The 18,726-nt window shown below is 40.9% G+C and overlaps 1 protein-coding gene across 3 annotated transcripts in view; it reads right to left on the bottom strand.

The window, feature by feature from the left end:
• Nucleotides 1–18,726, bottom strand: part of ppargc1a (peroxisome proliferator-activated receptor gamma, coactivator 1 alpha) — a 316,689-nt gene that overhangs the window by 159,726 nt on the left and 138,237 nt on the right. The window lies entirely within an intron of this gene.

Below are 18,726 nucleotides of genomic sequence, written 5' to 3'. Positions count from 1 at the left end.
GAAGCTCATGGCACATCCCATGTTTTGTCTGGACAGTAGAAACCCTCATTATATTTGAAATATGTGGTAATAAGGCAGAGGTCTAACAATATGCAAATCAGATTGGAATAAAGTTGGCTCTGTTGTGTAAGGAGCTGTCGTGCTGCAGTTATTTTCAACTGCCTCAGTTGTAGGTATACAAGTGAAAAGTGAAACCACATCAGAGGACACTATGGTTTCATCTGGATTCAGTGTGAGTTTGTGGAGCTTGTTAGTGAAGTAGTGCTAAGATGATAGTGAGGTGCTTTGAAATGTGGTAGGTGGCTAAGTTTATACTGTTAACAATGGGCCTGAGTGGGACTCCTTCCTTATGGATCTGCAGAAGTCTAAATAAACATTGTGTAGCATCCCCAAAGTAAAGGCCGTGGTATGCAGAGCAGTCACTGACTTTTTCCCTTTCAAGTTGTTAATAGGCAACAGATGACTTTCTTCTTGTAGTTGTCTTTTGGGGGTTCACCTTAAGACCTCATGAGAACTGCTGTCAATGAGGAGTGTAGTAATTTTGGTGTGATAATCAGTTGAGTTTATAACCTCCCCTTGTTGGCTGGTAGTATGGTGACATGGTGATGCTTTGGTCTTTACTCAAGGATGTGATGGCCTCCTTTTCTCTTTTCGTTAGGTTGGACGGAAGAATTCTTACACTGGAGAGGGTGGCTGAAACCTTCCTCCTGATTTCTTCTGCTTCAGGTTGTGTTAGTTAATTAAAATTCTTTCAGGCTGTCTTTGATCACAAGACCATACAAAAAGGCGAATTCTGAGCCTCTCTCACTCTGCAAAGTAGGATCACCATGGAGCCACAACCAAAGAAATCGCCATTATTTCATCTAAGCCGTATTTCGTCTGGGACTGCAGAAATTGGCACAGTATATACACAGTTTTAGGTGCATCATATTTCACCTAAGGCAGCTCTCTATTTTGCCTGTAGCATCCATTTAAACTCTAAATCTCACAACACCTTTATTTCCCTCTGCACAGACAAATCAACCGCTAGTGTCTTTTGACTAAATCGGATTATTAGTATTTTATTCCTCTTCATATTTTAACTTAATTCCACTGCAGCTCTGCTGTGTACCCTCACTTTTTTTTAGAAAAAAATTCTCTACCACTTCCAAGTCTAACTCATTTCTTGTTCATTGCACTCTTTTTATGCCCTACAGTCCACCATGTTTAAAATACATTTCCACCCATTGATCACACTTTTCTAAGCTTTTTACAATTTCTGTTCACTACACCATGCACATCATTCTCCCTTCAACTTTTCTCCTTTCTCCCCTTTGCTCTCCTTGAATCCATCGTTCTTCCACATCTTTCTGTCTGTGTTCCTTTCAACACTTCTCCCTTTCTCCATCCTCACCCCTGGCAGTGTCCCCCCTGGCAGAGGGCCTGATTGTGGGCCTGTTTCCTCAGCAGGCAGCCGACCGCTGCATGCCCGCATTGTGAACAGGGGAAATGTGCTCCATTGTGTCTGTGCGGCGCTCACCCCTCGATGTGGAAGTGGTCTGAATGCAGGCTCGTTAACCAATCAATAGAGCAGACGAGTCTAAAACCTCGTCCTTGAAACCCCTCTCAGCTTTTGTTCCATGCATGACAAATGAGCTAAGTGGAAGAAAACATTTTGGGTTTTTTTTTTTTTCTAGTACAGATTTTGCCTTGTTTCAGTGGCTTTCCTGTAATCATTCCCTCATAATAAAAAGAATTCTGATAAATCTGATCATAACATTGAGAAGAATGAGACTGGTTTTCTTCTAGGTCTCAATCTAACGCTGCAATGTAAGTGAAAAGAAAGCCACGTCGAGTAAAATGGAACATACACTTGACTGGCATGTAAAGAGAGCTGTGGTTTAAGGGAAATGGCTCATCCCCAAACAGAGGAATGGCTTTAATAGTAGTCTAATAGAGTGCTCTGATGTATGCATCAGGTAAATTATCCCTTTTAACCTGTAAAAGGATATCAGCTACATTCTAATTCATTTCTGAATATGATGTCAGGAGTGGGAGAGAATGATTTTATTGTTAACTCCAACAGTTAAACGACCTGTTTTCAAGTAATTCAACTTATAGTAGAGTACACTTTATGGCAGCAGACTTCTTCAGCCTGCTGGACATGAGCCATTTGGCAGTGCTCTCCTCTCCTTTCCAGACACTACCATACACAATCTTATAGACACTCAAACCATTAATTCGGACATACCAAGGGCACTTTGTCAAGTCTGTCCTGGATATAGAAGTATTGTGAGGCACAATAATGTTAAGAGACACTGCATACACTGTAAGGACAACAAAATGCATATAGAATTGCAAGAAAATGTCTGTGAACATAAAACAAACACATGCTGAGTGAACTAAAATCACACAAACACAGAGTTTTACTTCTCTCCTGTGTTTTTTTATCGAACACGTTGAGTAATCACAGTGCGGGCTGGGAAACCTAAGTGAACTCTTAATTTCTACAACTCATAGAAGCTTTTCTAGCAGCAGCAACTTCCATTTGATATTTCCTGCAGGTGTTTTCGGGACTTGCACAACAATGAGGAAGAATATTCTACTTTTCCTCCCAACAAAATGATTTCACTTCATCAATATTTCTGGATTTTTTTTTTTTTTTTTTTTTTTTGACTGAAAAGCACCTCTAAGGTCATGGCACAGCATCTTAATAGGGTTAAGGTCAAGACGTTGACTTGGCCATTCCAAAACTAGAACTTTCTAGTTCAGTCATTCTATTGTTGATTTGTGTGTGTGTGTGTGTGTGTGTGTGTGTGTGTGTGTGTGTGTGTGTGTGTGTGTGTGTGTGTGTGTGTGTGTGTGTGTGTGTGTGTGTGTGTGTGTGTCTGTGTGTGTGTGTGCTTTGCGTAGTTATCTTTTTGCATCAGCCATCCTCTCCCTAAGGTTCATGTGATGGACTGCTGCTCTGATATTTTCCTGTAAAAGTGTTTTACTCCCTCAATATTTGCATTTTCTGATATTTTCCAGTTTCTGATACTCCCTCCGCCATGCTTCACAGCTGGGATGAGGTTCCTGGCTAACTTTATGGAAGCACAAGGACGTTAACCTGAGCAGTAAGAAAAGATGTGAAGGGATTGGCCTAGTAGTGATTGAAAAGTGCAATCCTGGGCATGTCGCTACGAAGGAACATTTCAGTGGCCTGAATACTGAACTGATAGCTACTGGATTACATCCATGTCATTTTCCCAAGGGCATTCATCATTGCGGTTGCCATTTCATACTCCATGAGCTGATGCAGAGCTCATTTGTGGCTGTGGTTAATTAATGGATCCCGATTGTCGTCTGCACCACTTACTGGACATGCAGCTGAACACTTTCTCCAGCTCCTGTTTCAGCTCCGCTGCCATAAGGACAGATGCAGAAAATTTTTACAACCTCATACCACAATACCTCTACTCATTTTAGATTTAGGCTCCTTATCTATTTTACTTGAGCTTTTCGCTTTTCTGTATTTTCTGTTTAATTTTAAAGCTCATCGTTTAGTGTCATTTTATACCTTTCCGAGCTATTTTGTTCTGTGATTATTTTATTGAGACAAGTTGGTTTTTGTGTTTTGGCTGCTGTAACACAGTAATTTCCCAACTTTAGGGATGAATAAAACATTTCTTAACATGGCGCAGACTGCACTTTTAAATACCCTGTGCCTATTTTTCAGCATCCTTGAGACTAGTTGGCATTACACAGATCTTATTTTAAAACATTTCAGGGGAGTTTTTCTGTTTCCATTTTGTATTTATATGATTTGTTTGTGTGCGTTGTGGTTTTGTGTTTTCACTACAAAAGAAAAAGAAAAAGAAGACAGACTAATAAGAAGAAGAATTAAGAGAAGGAAAATGATCATGAGTAGAAGACACAGTGTACAAGAAGAATAGGAAAAGAATAAGGTGAGTACAAAATTATTATTATTATTAAAAAAGTTAAACTATCACTACATATAGATTAAGTATAGAGGCTACCATAAGAAAAATGATATCAGTAGTATGAAATCCTGATGACACAGACTTAAAAGTGATTCAGTGACAGTGTCCGATTTACTCCCCGGCATCAAATCAATCCAATCACTCCCTGAGACGTCTAGACAAACTCTAATCACTTACAATTCAGAGCAATCACTTTCATCCCGTGATGCAATTCCTTGGTGATAGGATGGGTCTCTCTCTCTGGGTGACAGTGCCGCTATCATCTGGGCAGCAATTACCGTAGCACAACAGCTTTGGAGAGCGTGACAGTGATTCGGTGATCATGTGACAGTGAGTAGCCATACACTGTTAATAATTAGACAGTTCAGTTATACCACATGCTGTATGCAATATCAGTTCTTCACTATCGTTATTATTCAGTTGACACCAATAGTTACACTGCTTAAAAAGCACACAATAGAGGATTAAATAACTTTGTGAAATAGAGGGGCAACTGTGGTGCCAGGGAAGAAGCTGTTAGGGATAAAAGGGTATGGAGGGAGTGATTTTCTTTGTCAAAGTTTTAACTCTGTCTACACGCTGACAGCTTTAGTCACTCGTCTACGGATAAAAATAAATGAAAGAGACGAAGGAAGCATGCTAGAAAAGGAAGGAAGAAGGGAGGGCCAAGCGGAAGAAAACAGGAGACTTCTGCTCTCATATCTCAGGTTTTACCTGTGTTTCACCTTTAATCCTTCCTATCTTATTTTCAAGGAAGAACAAGGCTTGTGCCTGTTTACTGGGAGAATTCCTTTCCAACTGTGAGACGAAGGCTCCCAGGGCTCAGTATTTGTCAAAACTCCTGTGCAGGCCTCAACCCAAGCCCAGAAAAACCTTTTGTCAAACATTTTTCATTCTGCCGCTGTTGTGTCTCGGTCTCACCTAAGGCCATTAAACTCACAAAAGAATAAATTACATTAATTGCCAGACTCGATGAGAACAGCTGGGCTGAGGTGCAGAACAACAACAATAAAATGAATTACAAGGAAATAAACCCCAGGTAAGAGAAGCAGCTCTCCCAACTTTCTTGGGGTGGGGAGTGTTTCCAGAACAAACTGTCTCCTGCTTGATGTAATTCATAGCAGAGTGAGTTTTTGTTCTGGATCTGCATGAGGACAAGTCAAGGAACATGTCTATCTTTTCTTGGGCGATGCTACAGCAGTTCATTGTGACACCTCTCCCCATTAGGGCCCAGGTGCATAGCTAATGAGGAGCTGGCGAAGCACACACCTGTTTGCTGCGGTAGGAGGGCGGGAGACTCGGCAACTTGACTAATGCCCTCACCTATGCTTCCTTCTTTTCCATCCGTCTCCATCCCACCTTCCTTTTGTTCCGCCTGAACAAGCCGTCTTTGTTTCAGTTTCCATCAGACTTCAGCTGCCCCCTCATTTCTCCACTCTGCTTTTCTCTCTTCATCACACATCTCCCTGGCTCTGCTCTGCGTTTCCCGGGCATTTGTACCTTTGGCTGAGGCTGCCCCGAGCAAACGGCTGAGACATACCTCTAAGAAGAGCTCGTTAGAAGGTGTGAGCTTAACCCCTGATTGATTTCTGAGCATGACACAGTGAGAGAGCCCAGTTGTAGCACAAACACTTCTTTAGATGACTGCGTGTGTGGGGGGTACAAAGAAACGAGACGAGAGTTGAGGGTTAGAGGGATCAAGAACAAGAGAGTGAAAGAAAAGGAGGTTGAGAGGAGATAGCCAGCAGAGACAGAAACTGACTATGCTCTCTCTTACTTTTATGTGCTTTTATATTTTGTTGTTGTTTTGCTAGCGTTCAGGGCTGTGCAATGAACTGAGGAGTGGCTAACTCGCTCCAATTTGTCAAGAGCTCTCTGACTGTTGTTTGGACTGTGGTTGGGGGTGAGGAGGGCGCAGCCGCTGATGCCAGCCCTCCAATAGCAGAGTGATTACTGGGCACTGGGCCGTGCTGAGCTGGGCTGGGGCGTCAAAACATGCCGTTGCACTTCACTAGACACTGCTATATAAAGATATGAGCTGAGACCTATATGCTCTGCCGATGTTTTGGTAAATTTAGAAAACTCAGAACAATAATGCGTTATTTGTTTCTTGGCCTAAAGAAGAGGGGTGCAAACACGGCTTACACACTGAAAAAAGGCCAATTCAATAAAGTTTGTTTACAAAGGTCAAATCTTTTCACATCAATGATAATCTCATCAAGCATCTTTTGCATTAAATTAATAAACTTCGAGGTAACTGATCTTGATACGCCCTAGTAAGATATCCTAAGATAATCCACTTTTAATTTACAGTACTTGGGCAATATATTAGAAACATATTATCATAGCTAAAAGAAGTATTATGCGAAACTCAGAGCTAGAAGAATCAAAGCTAGCCCATCAAAACCGTTTAAAAAAACCCCACTACGTCCAAATGTTTGGACACCTTTCATAGTCAAGTTATAAGCTGACTAGGGCTGAAAAGTGATTGGACAATTCATTCAAAAAGTGTTTCATGGACTTCTGGGATGAATGCAAGTGTTACTTGCATTAGAAAGCTGTTATTTAATCCCTGGTTAGAGTTAAGTAAGTTTATGAAGGGAAAAATAATCCATTAGAGAGACAAAATGAATATTGTGAGTGGTCAAATCAACATTCTGGAACACTCTAGAACAGACAACACACTGAAGAAAGCAGTGGCAGATGATCACAGGATCCTTTCCATGGTACAGGAAAAACCCCTTCAGAATAAACACTCAAGAGAACACTACTCTCCAGCATTTTACTCGCTGAAGTCAAATCTAAAGGCAGAAAGAACAACAAAAAGACAACAACTGAAAAGAGGTGCAACAAAGGGCTTGCAAAGCATCACAAATAAGAAAATCTGATCCTTGGTGATGTCCAAGAATTCCAGACTCAAACTCAAATTTGAGCTCAAAGTCTGCACTTCGTCAAATACCGCTATCTTAAAATATGAAAAAAAAAATGAATGGATGGATGTTAAAACATGTTGAGTAGGCTTAACTTTAAGGACAACATGTAATGGAATAATTTCCAATTTAGTTCTGAGGTTAATAAGCAAGAAAAAGAACTAACTAAGCACCTAATCTTGTCTGGTTTTCCCCTCCTTGTTTGTGTGATACATTTTTGTACTGAAAAAGAGTATGCCAATGTATCATAAGCATGACAGTGCACACTCACACTCTCAACCTAATGGGAAATTGGACAGCATCATTTACACCTTGAGAACAACATAGCTCTGTCTTGTTTACAGCTAAATTAAAGGAAGTGACAATCTATATTTTCTGGAAGCCCTTTTGCAAAATTGTGTTCTTGCACATCTTTAGGTACCCTCAGTGCATAAGCAGTCCCGTTCTTCGGTCCCTTTGCACACGCTCTCCTAACAGCAACATGTAAACAACCTTGCGTATATCAATTCCCCGTAGTAATTCTTGGTCTCTCTGCCCCATGTCTGCATATGATTATTGATTCTATAAAGAGAGGCCCTTCAATAGCATCAAGCCATTTAGATTTGCATTTAAATTCTCACTGCGATGGTGTTCTTCTAAAGCAATGAAACCTCTCACATGCACAGGGATGAGTGGAAGGGAGGGAGAGAGTTTTGATAAGGCTGTCGTCATTCATTTCAATTTCCTTATCAAGCCTAAGTACCTTTTATGAATTGGTCCTTTAAAGTACACAAATTAGAGCCATCAGTTATGCTAGTATGAGAAACAAGTAGAGGGACGCAATGAGGGAATGTTACTGAAGCAGAGAACAGTGTGAGAGTCACAGGGAGAAAATTAGACAAACTGCAGAGAGAGAAAAGAGGAGAGAAAATAAAAAAAGACAGTGTTAATGAGTGTGTGAGACAGTGAGACCACTGTGTGAGGCAGACCTAAAGAAATGTCTCTAATGCTTAATTCCACAGGGAGCAGTCAGGGTTCGGTTCTTATCATTTTATAATGATGATTACTCAGGGTCTATGGAATGAGTACCCACTCAGGGGCCATATCGAAAAGAAAAAAAAAAGAAAAAAAGAGCAAAGTCAAGAAAACATGGCAGGAAGTAAAATATATGCTGAAGAAAAATTACAAGACATTCAATTGCAGAGATTATGTGTTTCCTCCCTAATAAGTGTGATAAAAGAACAGAAAAAACTCATGCATTTAAATATGCTTCTTAGCCCGTATGTTTCCCTAGTCTCTGTATCATTGTGACTCTGGCACGAGACGCACCCAAACAATACTTCTATACCAAGCACTGTTTGTTTGCTTTACATATGAATAGCCCACTTTATTTCTGGAAGTACACCAATCACTTTTGGTCCATTAAATTCTAATTAGTAGAGATAGAGCCTAAAGCCTCACAGAGAGAGATAATATTGTAGAGGCTGGGAGAGAGCTGAAAAGGGGAAGAGAGAGACAGACAGAGGAGACTGGAGCAAGACTGACAGAGCGTCAACAATGCTACATAATAGAGAAGGCCTCTGAGCTAGTTTGGGAACATTAACCCTTTCAATTTTAAAGGGCCATCAACCCACAGCTCTGTTCCTTGTAACAACAGTTTCAATTTATTTTGGTTAATTATTAGTGTCCTGGGACCACAGTGAAATCACTAAACAGAAGTCAGATTTGGGTGGGAATTCGGAGAGGTTTGACTTCTTTGGTTGACAGACAGACTGTTGAAACATTAACTAAACAAAGTTATAGTAGTTTACAGACAATTAGAAGTGAAAATGTACATACAGTAGCTTGAAAAAGTCAGTTCCTTATATTTTGCTTCCAAGCAGCCAGACTTTCTCGTCATTTTTAAAGTGGTCTTGAGCAACAGTTCTCCAGGCTTTCTGAATTTTTTTCTTTGGACATTGGCTGCTTTTTCACTCAGTCCACTCCTTGTACAGTACCTCAGAGGAATACTTTTTGTTTGTTTGGTTTTTGAACCACTTAACACTGAGCTATGGATCATTCAAACATAAGCAAGGCACCTTAAAATCAAGAGGTAAACCAGTGTTGTGCCTACACATAACAACTTAGCAAAGAACCAGTTTTAAAATGTACCTTTGGCACTTTGTCACTAGCAGCCTGTTGTAAAAACATCATTTGTTCCCATTTCTTTAACTGAATTGGCACCAACAAGTTGATTCCCAAAGAGCTATTAGCCAAAAAAAAAAAAAAAACCTGGCATATCCCAGCATGCAGCCCAAACCAGCATGATGCACAGTTCTTTAAAAGAAAAAATTGAGGAAACTGGACAAGTGAAGGACAAAAGAAAAAACGTCAGGCATTAAAAAAAAAAACAACAGTATCTGAAAGTCATGTCCTTAAGAAACAAGAAAAAAAAATCCACTGAAAACCAGTGGCAACAGGATTTATAAATTTGAATTTTTTGGTTCACTGTCAATATGTATGAAGGAAATTAGGAGAAGATACAAGAGTGAGTGTCTGTAGCCATCTGTAAAACACAGTGGAGGCTCTGTCAGGGTTTGGGGCTGCATTTCAGCTAATGGTGTTGGAGATCTTGTCAAAACTGATGGAATTATGAACACAGAAATGCACTGTCAGATTTTGATCCATCATGCAATACGATCTGGAAATCATCTGCTTTGCAACATTTAATGTTTTTCCAGCATGACAATGATTCCAAACATACTACCAACGCAGTAAAAGTACACCTGGATAGAAAAACACACAATAGAACACTATTAGTCAGATATTAGCTGATATTGGCTACAGATGTTTTCTTAGGCCTGTCACTTCTTTTGTCCCCCACTTGTCCAGTTTCCTCAAATTTTTTAAGGATACACTGCACACCATGGTGAGATATGCCAGGGTTTTAGCTAATAGCTCTTTGGGAATCACTTTGTTGGTGTTTTTGTATACCTGTTAAATTATGTTATCTTTGGTAGTTTTTGTAGATTCAACAACAGGGCTGTATTCGCTGCTCAGATTCAGCCAAATGCTGCAAAACCAATCGGACAGTTCTTCACATTCGAATTGGATAATGAGCCAAAGCACACTGCTGAAGCAATCTAAGAATTTCTTAGATTGGGATGAAATGGGATATTCTTCAATGATCAATTCACTCACCTGATCTCAATCTAATAGAGCATGCTTCAGAGTTACTAAAGATAACGCTGGGGTCAAAGAGGCCCACAAACAAGCAGCAACTGAAGGGCAGGTGTTTTAAAGGCCTGACAGAGCGTCTCAGGGGAGGAAACACAGCATTTAGTGACATCCATTGGTTTTAGACCTCAGGCAGTGGCAGCAAAAGATTTTAATTTGAGTATCAAAAACAATGCTTATACTTCTAGTTTAATGTTATAACAGACAGATAATTACTAGAACTACAAAAAGACCAAAGCTGTAATAACCCAGAGATACTTTGTTCGAGTGGATTTATGCTGGGCTAAATAATGAGCAATACTGTTAGAGTTCTCTGAAGTTTATCCATAAGTAATTTGAATGTTGTTGGTGTGTGAATGGATCACCCATCGATCTGAGGCAGCCTATAAAGCAGCCCCAGACTTGGTACAGCGTGTGCCAAATAGCAGGCCTGATTAATGCACCGATAATCTGGTCCATAAATAGACACGCCAGTCTCTGTTTTGTATTTTATGTATCTGCCTTTACTGCAGCAATAACTGTTGGAGGGCTGTATTTCATGGCTGTTCAGCCGCCAAACTTCTCTCACTAACACTCTCTTTTCCTCGTTCACTTTCTCTCTCTCTTCCTGTCTGGCCCAACTCTGCTTTGATGAAGAGTGAAAGAGCATGTTGTTTAAAACTTTTTGGCAAGTGGTGAGAATACAAGTAAAAAAAAAAAAAACAAAGACTGAGAGGAAGAGCCGGCTTTTACAATACATCAAGCTTTCTCTTCTTCACCACCAAGTGTTCGCCGATACCTATGAGTCTTTTTCATCACGAGTCTCTGATAAACACAGAAAAGACTGCCGGATTAGAGGAGGAGGCTGGAAAAGAGCCCACCACCATCCGTGAGAAGTGGCTTGCCAACCAATAACATGGGTCACCGGTTCCCAGGCCAAACTGTATCGTGACAGAGCACTGGGATGCCAGGGCTCAACCAAGAGCGAAGGTGACAAAGGAGGAAAAGCTTTTACCACATCAGCAGGAGAAACATTTGTTCCTCACTACAAAGGGAACATGGCAGCAGTCCCTAGTCCCAAACCCCATCAGACTGGATATGTAGCTCCAGGGTACTCATGCTCTCTCAGACCTCGCCTGAACCAGATCCGTCTCCCACATTAGCATTCTCATGTGAATAAATAACTGTGGTAATGGTAACACTGTACTGCATGTTTAATGGGAGATGGTGGTCTGCCAGGTCACAAAACTCCCAAGCGTGAAAAAGTATGCTCAATGAACATAAGCTGGAAGACAGAAATTTCAAAACTTATTAACTAATAAAGGAAAAAAAAGGCTAAAGGCCAAATTTGGCACTTTTAAGTCATCACTGAGTCCCTGAAAACAATTTAAATCGCTAGCATATACAGTTTTATGTTGGGTTTTTTTTTAAGCTTCATGGCAAAATAAACGAATAAACAATGCCCTTTATCCTCATTTTAGAGAGCACAATACTCAATCTCACCCATTTGCACTCCTTATGAATATTCTAATTTAAAGCATAAAAACATCCTTTCAGTGGCCGTTGGCAGTTCAGCTGTGATTGTGTGCCAGCAGAAATTCAGCTTAAAAACAGCAGCAACCTCTGCATGATCTCCCAACTTGACCGCTGTTTTAATTACAAAATTATAATTACGGTTAGATGGATAAATGTGTCTATTGGAATTACGAGTTACCAAAAAAAAAAAAAACAATGAGCTTTGATATTCGCAATTTTATTTTGTAAGGGGAGAGGAAAGGGTTTCAAATAGGGCCCTGCGGCAAGAGTTAATTCACTGTATCCTGAGATATTGCCTTAATTTATTGATACCAGTTTGTTTTCGATTTGAGGTTAAGTGCTTTGGAGAGTCTTACTGAAAGGGGGGGGTGGATTTTTTCAATTATGTTGCTGGAAAAAAAAAAAATGCAGCGACAGGAGCCTTTCACTGCACAAAGCTGCCCTGTGACTTGATGAATGGCCAGCCTTTAATGTTATGGGGGATTAAAGATAACTTCTGAACGATCAGCAGGCCAACATATAGGCAGCTCCTCTTTCACCAGCATAATAAGTTCTCAGCTGCCACTGGTTTAATTACCTCCTTTTAAAACTCAATCCACGTGGACCCCTCTTTAAAAAAAAAAAGAAAAAAAAAAAGATGGCAGTAGGATTAAGTTGAGGGGGGCAGTGGGGGTCAGGTATTCCATTGATTACAAGGTACCATTAAAGATCAAGAGAGGAGGCACTTAGAGACATCCATCAGGCTTAGATTGAAGTGGTCGTAATGATCTTCCTGTACACCATAAATAAAACTGATGTGTTGCTTCCATCTCGTCCACACTGCTCTGGATTTGTTATGAAGCAGCTTAGCCGTCCTCCTTACTTGCAATGCCCTCAGGAGCATCCGTTAGGACTACCCCCCCCCCCCCCTCTCTCTTTAAAAAAAACCCCACCTGTGCAGCTGAGCAACTTTGCAAGAAAACCATCAGGACTGCGTTGGGATGAACAGATCATGTTAGCTACCCCCAAGGGAGAGAGGTCACTGGAGCTATGAGTCACTGCTGTCATATGAAAAACACAGCAGAGGCATGTTTAGACTGCCAGATGAGCATCTCAGATGCATGTTTATGCTGCTGCCAGATGCTGAACACTGAGCACAACTGGCATGCAAAGACTAGAAAATGTAGAGACAGAATAAAGACGTTATAAAGAAAAAATGCAAATGGCCCTTCCAGCAATAGTATTTGTTGGAGTTCTCTTCTTGCCATTCTTACTACTGAAGACCCCCCCCCCCCCCCCCCCCCCAAAAAAAACAAAACAAAAAAACAACAACATAAATTACTTCCAGTCAGCCAACAATGGAAAGCAACATGTAATATGCAATATGACTACCACTGCAAAATTTACTGGAAGGAACTCCTATCCTCCACTACAGAATGACGCAATATGTTTATGACATGAAGAACAATTGTAAATTAAAAACAGCGTGACAAACATCTGCTGTGGATCCACAGCTCTATGAGAGGGCTCCCCCCTCTAGGTTTTCATCTCTATTTGCTTCCACTGGTTTGTTGGTTTCAGGATTAATTTAAAAAAAAAAAAAAAAACAAGTTGTAATTGGAGATCTTTGTTGGCTTATGATGGAAAATTGTAGTTATAAAACAAGTGCCTGTTGACACTTACTGTGGGTGAGGTTAGTCAGGGGACAGCTGTTTCTGTAGGTGCAGGGTTAATGGAGAGCACAGTTTACAGTGTACATTTATATATTCCAGGAGGAAACCAAATTAAGCTGGTGGAACATCAGCTGCTCTCCTACAGATTTATTCACTTTTAAATAAAACCTTCTGAATGCATGCAAATACATTTAGAATAGTGGTGCATTATCGCCTTTTAGCATATGTGATTTTCAAATGGCATTTTATAAGCTTCTATACAATGATACACAGTCCCCAATTCCCAGCTCACTAAGCAATTGAGGAATCCAGCATTCCTTCTTTGAAAAGTCCACTGTGCCTCATTATTCAGCAAAGCCGTGCATCATCACCCTAGGTGATGGCGAGTTTTTTTTTTTTTTTTGCAGCACAACAATATAAGCTGGGTAGGATATAGGAGGAACAACAGAGAGGTGAAATCATGGCCAGGTTCTAGCCACCCTGATAGATAGAGAGAGAGAGAAAAAAAGGAACTCCATACAGGATCCCATGGGGATTCATGGTACAGCAGTTGACCCTTAGCTGGGGTAGCTGCAGGGCATCCGCATGGTATGCCCCCTACTGGTAGAAGGGAATAATAGGTTACAGTACCTCCTACGGCTCACCATGAGCCAGCGAGAGCATGAGAGGAACTTTTTGTATTTAGATATGCTGAAGGCAAATATAATCAGTCAAAAATAATAAAGAAGCAGGGCTGATCAGGTGCATGTTTTTGAACATGCCGGGTCTTTATCACTTTCTGTGTACTATGAAGTGGCTGGCTGCTACAAGGGCTAACAGCAGCAGCAGAAATGCTGCCGACAGTCCTTTCTTCTGTTTTTTTTTTTCTACAACTATAGAAGTAGAGGATGTAAAACAAAGAAAACGAGAGAGGGCAGAGGAGGGAAAAAAGATCAATTAGAAACTGATTAAAGAGAGTACTTCAAAGAAAAACCATAATTTGTGTCCTTTTGCTCTCCTCATAAGCAAATGATTTTCTTTGCTCTCTACTCATTTGTATTATTATACTGCAAATAATACAAGTGGCATGACATTTTTTTGCATAAATAATTACTTACATATATAGGCAGAGTTTGTCCTTGCTTTTAAAACAAGTACCTAAATAAAAGCTGTACCAGTGAAACACCATCAGCTCAGGATTACTTCCCCCCATGACACCATGAGCCTGGCTGCAGGATGCAGGCTATGACTACTGCTACTCTTGGAAGGGACTAACCCAGAAAAGGCAAGCAGGCAGGCAGGCTGGCTACTGGAGATTGGGTCTGGCAGAAAGCAGGTCACACATACATCAGAGACCAGCACAGTGCATTGCCTGTTACAGCTTAATATCCATAGAAGCCAGAGCCAAGACATACACACCGCCATAGACAGATGGGGAGAGCAAGGCATAGCATGTGTGAGAGAGAGAGAGATGGAGAAAAAGTGACAAGGGAAACAGACAGCTGGATGGAAGCAAGGACAGGAAAGGAGAGAGAGAATTAGAGAGGCAAACACAGCTTACAGGAAAGGGAGTGCAAAACAGGGAGGAGAGAAGGAAGAAACTGAAATGATGGGTTTGGCAAAGGTGCAGCCGACAAGGAAGGGAGAGTAAAGAGCAAACAGAACAGTTACAGGCATAAGAAAAGGGACAGATATGCAGTGAATAAATCAATGATGGAGAAACACCAAAGAGGATGCAGCAAAAACCAGTTAGTGAAAACTCAAGTGAGTAGCAGTAATTCAGTAATTCATATTTAACTGTACAGATAACAGAACATAGCTAGTATGCTGACTGCGTGTGTTCAACATCCTGGGTCGCTACATTAAAATTCCGGAAACTTGTTAAATAAGATGAGAGCAGCAATACAAAGACTGCTCTCCTCACTGCATTTCTGCCAAGACTGAAAACACATAAATTAGCTCCAGCTAACTGTTGGAAGGTTCCTGGATACTTCATTGTGCTATGGAAAAAAAGAAAAAGGAATATAAAGGTGTGTTAAAGGAACGAAACCAAAGGGACAACTAAGGAAAGTGCAAAAAGCGCTGACAGGCTCTATTGAAGGAGTACAGGTTGTGAAGGGGGTATAACACAAAGAAAGGGAGGGAACAAGCTTGCAAGAGAAAGGGAGGGAGAGATAGCAGAGAGTGTGTGATAAAGTAGAAAAAACACAGGGCAAGCTCCCATAGGAGGAATGCACAATAGTGCAATAAGCTGGTGATATAATGGCCTTTTTTTTCCCTTCTCTCTTTTTTTTTTTTTTGCTGTATCAAGCCCATTCTCTTCATCTTTGGCAACCCTCATCAAATCAGCACTCTCCCTCCTCGGGTGGTGCTTTAATTACTCAATCTTAAGTCCAAGTAGCAGACAAAACATGTTTCTGCTAAATCCACCACATTCTCACACATAAAGAACAAATGAACACATCTGACAATATCTGAAGTGCAGAAACAATTAGTCAGTAAATTGAAGAACAAAAATAAAACCGAATGACCTCGATTCTGGTTATCTTTTAATAGTTTTTAGTCATTTAACAAACACTCACTGGCTGTTTTGTGTTCACTTTAGATTCATTGGCTGGATTTTTTTTAATGTTTTATATTTAAATGATTATTCATAAAGGAATAAATGGACACTGAAATTGATAAGTGAAGTAAGTACTAAAATTGAGCAAGTATTAAAACTATGTTCTTTTGTTTTGTATTTTTACATGAGTTTTAGCTTATTTCTCTTTTTAAAATGTATGCTATGAAACGTAATAGTAGCCATTGTTACTAAGTAATGATTTTAATTATGCACTTTACGAACCAATTTTGCTGCACTGTTCACTTTTTATGCCAAACCCAAAGACTACATACTGTGAACCCCATATGAATGATGGACACAGCCACTGTGGTGTGTGTCCACTGGTTTTTAGATTTACTATTTTGGGTTTTTCAAAACAGAAGTCATCAAATTGAGATGACACCATTATATGCTAAGTTAACAGCTGACATTAGCTATCTTGGTTTGCAATGTCCACACATAAACTCTGGGTCACAGAGCCACAGATATCTGCTAATTAATGCCAAGCGCTTCACTCACTAAAACTGGAGCTCAGTTTTCTGATTATTTATATATAGCAAACTAGAAGCACTCAGAGAGCGCAAAACTCCGCCAAGGCCATAGGGTCACTGACGCTGTAATACATGTATCTAAATACTGGGAAATAATCTTTCATCTTTCCCAGACAACAATAACCCCCTATCCCGCAATAGTGAAGAATGCTTAAAAAAATTCCTGAATCCAGATCGTGATCCGGATCACACTTCTTCCTCTTGTCATTTCCAACCATTCCACAAAATTTCATCGAAATCCGTTCATAACTTTTGGAGTAATCCTGCTGACAAACAAACAGACAGACAGGCAAACAAACAAACCAATGCGACCGAAAACATAACCTCCTATGCGGAGGTAATTATATTATTTCAAACAGCCGCATTAAAAATCATCCAACACCACAAACATGGTCAAAAGATCTGCTTCAGTAAGTCAAATTACCTGAGGTGAAGCCTAGCAGACTGCTAGTAGCCTAGTCAACGCCTACCTGCAAAGCAGCCCTATCCACGAACAATGCAAATTATGAGACTCAATAAAATGTAATCTTGTGAGTTATAAACCTTAATAAACCTTACAGTACCACCACTACGCTCCTGACTCCAATCACCATACAGTAGTCTAGAGACCAAAACCATTTTTTGTACCAGGCTATGAATACGTTTGATTCTGTTTTATAGCTGAGCATTTTTACACAGAAAAAATGGGAACTGGCCAAGTGGCAACCTCTGGGGCTGAAAAATAAAGCCTACTCACAAGTGCCAAAAACTACAGTCCTTCAACAGTCCCTTGAGGCTGGCTCAAAAAAAAATCTATCTCAAAGTCACCCCCTTTTTTTTGTGAGTAAAATTTCCGTATTTTATTTTATTATTCTTTTACTTGGCACTAGACCAAAGTACTAGGCCACCTACATAATACACCTACAGGAGCTGCTTTTATGACATTCCATTCTATACTGAGCCGCCCTTTGCAGCTACAACAGCTTCTACTCTTCTGGGAAGGCTTTCCACAAGATTTCAGAGTGTCTGTGGGAATTTTTGCCCATTCATCCATCCAGAAAAGCATTTGTAAAGTCAGACACTGATGTTGGATGTTTACAATCTCTGTTCTATTTCATCACAAAGGTTTTTGATGGGGTTGGGGTCAGGGCTCTGTGGATGCCAGTCAAGTTCTTCCACACCAAACTCACCTAACGTTCAGTGTTAAGGCTTCCATCTTTAAACACTGAAGTCTGCAGGAAGCCCCCACACACAGACTAGTACCTACTCTTTGACTCCTACCTCCCCAAGTTTGGAACACAAACTTAGGGTGATCAGGACCCTACAGCACCGAGCGGAAAACATTCCCTCTAAGGCAGAAGGGAAAGAAAAGGAACATGCATGAGTAAAGAAAGCTGTTAAACAATGTGGTTGTCCCAACTGGGCATTCATCAAATCAAAGAGGAAGAAAGAAGGTCAGACACCAACCGGGGAGAAAGAGAATGAAAAAATGGAACAACATTGTCATCTCTTATGTAGCAGGTTTGTCAGAGAAACTCAGGAGAATTTTCTCCAAGCATGACATCCCAGTGTACTTCAGACCCAGCCATAACCTAAGACAAAAACTGGTTCATCCCAAGGACAAAACTACCAAGCACAAGCTAAGCAACATAGTGTATGGTTGTGCAGTGCAGTGAGGAGTGCTTGGACCTCTACATTGGAGAAACCAATGTACCTCGACAGGATGAGACTCAGCTGTACTTCTGCGCCTAAAGGATAAAGGAGACTCTTTCAGGGATGCCAATGTTCACATTTTGGACCGGGTAGACAGATGGTTTGAAAGAGGAGCAAAAGAAGCCATCTATGTTCAGCTGTCAGCCACCTACAATGCTGTCTTGAGATCCCTTCCCAGGCGCCTTAAACCCCCACTACTTCAGGTGACCTTAATAGGTCAGGGTGGGGCAAGGTCTCACAGTGGTTTCACCCGAAACCCCTGGTGATAATGCCACACCTTGGCTCATGTAATGACACATCATCAATAGTGGGTCAACAACCCCCTCCAAAAGGACAACCACCACTAGGGTTTAATACCCGGGACTCTCCAATATTTGGTTTTAGAAGAAGCCTGGTAGAGGCATGAGAATCAGCACCTCTAAGTCTGAGGCCATGATCCTCAGCTGGAAAAGGGTGGAGTGCCCTCTCCCTGAGCCGGAGGTGGAGGAGCTTAAGTATCGTGGGTTCTTGTTCACGAGTGACAGGAGAAGGGAGCGGGAGATCGACAGACGGATCAGGCCTGCGTCTGCAGTGATGCGGACGCTGCACTGGTCTGTCGTGGTGAAGAGGGAGCTGATTGTAAAAGCGAAGCTGTCGATTTACCGGTCG

This window comes from Archocentrus centrarchus, assembly GCF_007364275.1.
Source record: "Archocentrus centrarchus isolate MPI-CPG fArcCen1 chromosome 18 unlocalized genomic scaffold, fArcCen1 scaffold_23_ctg1, whole genome shotgun sequence".
Taxonomy (NCBI): Eukaryota; Metazoa; Chordata; class Actinopteri; order Cichliformes; family Cichlidae; genus Archocentrus; species Archocentrus centrarchus.
This window is presented reverse-complemented; position numbering and strand designations above follow the sequence as displayed.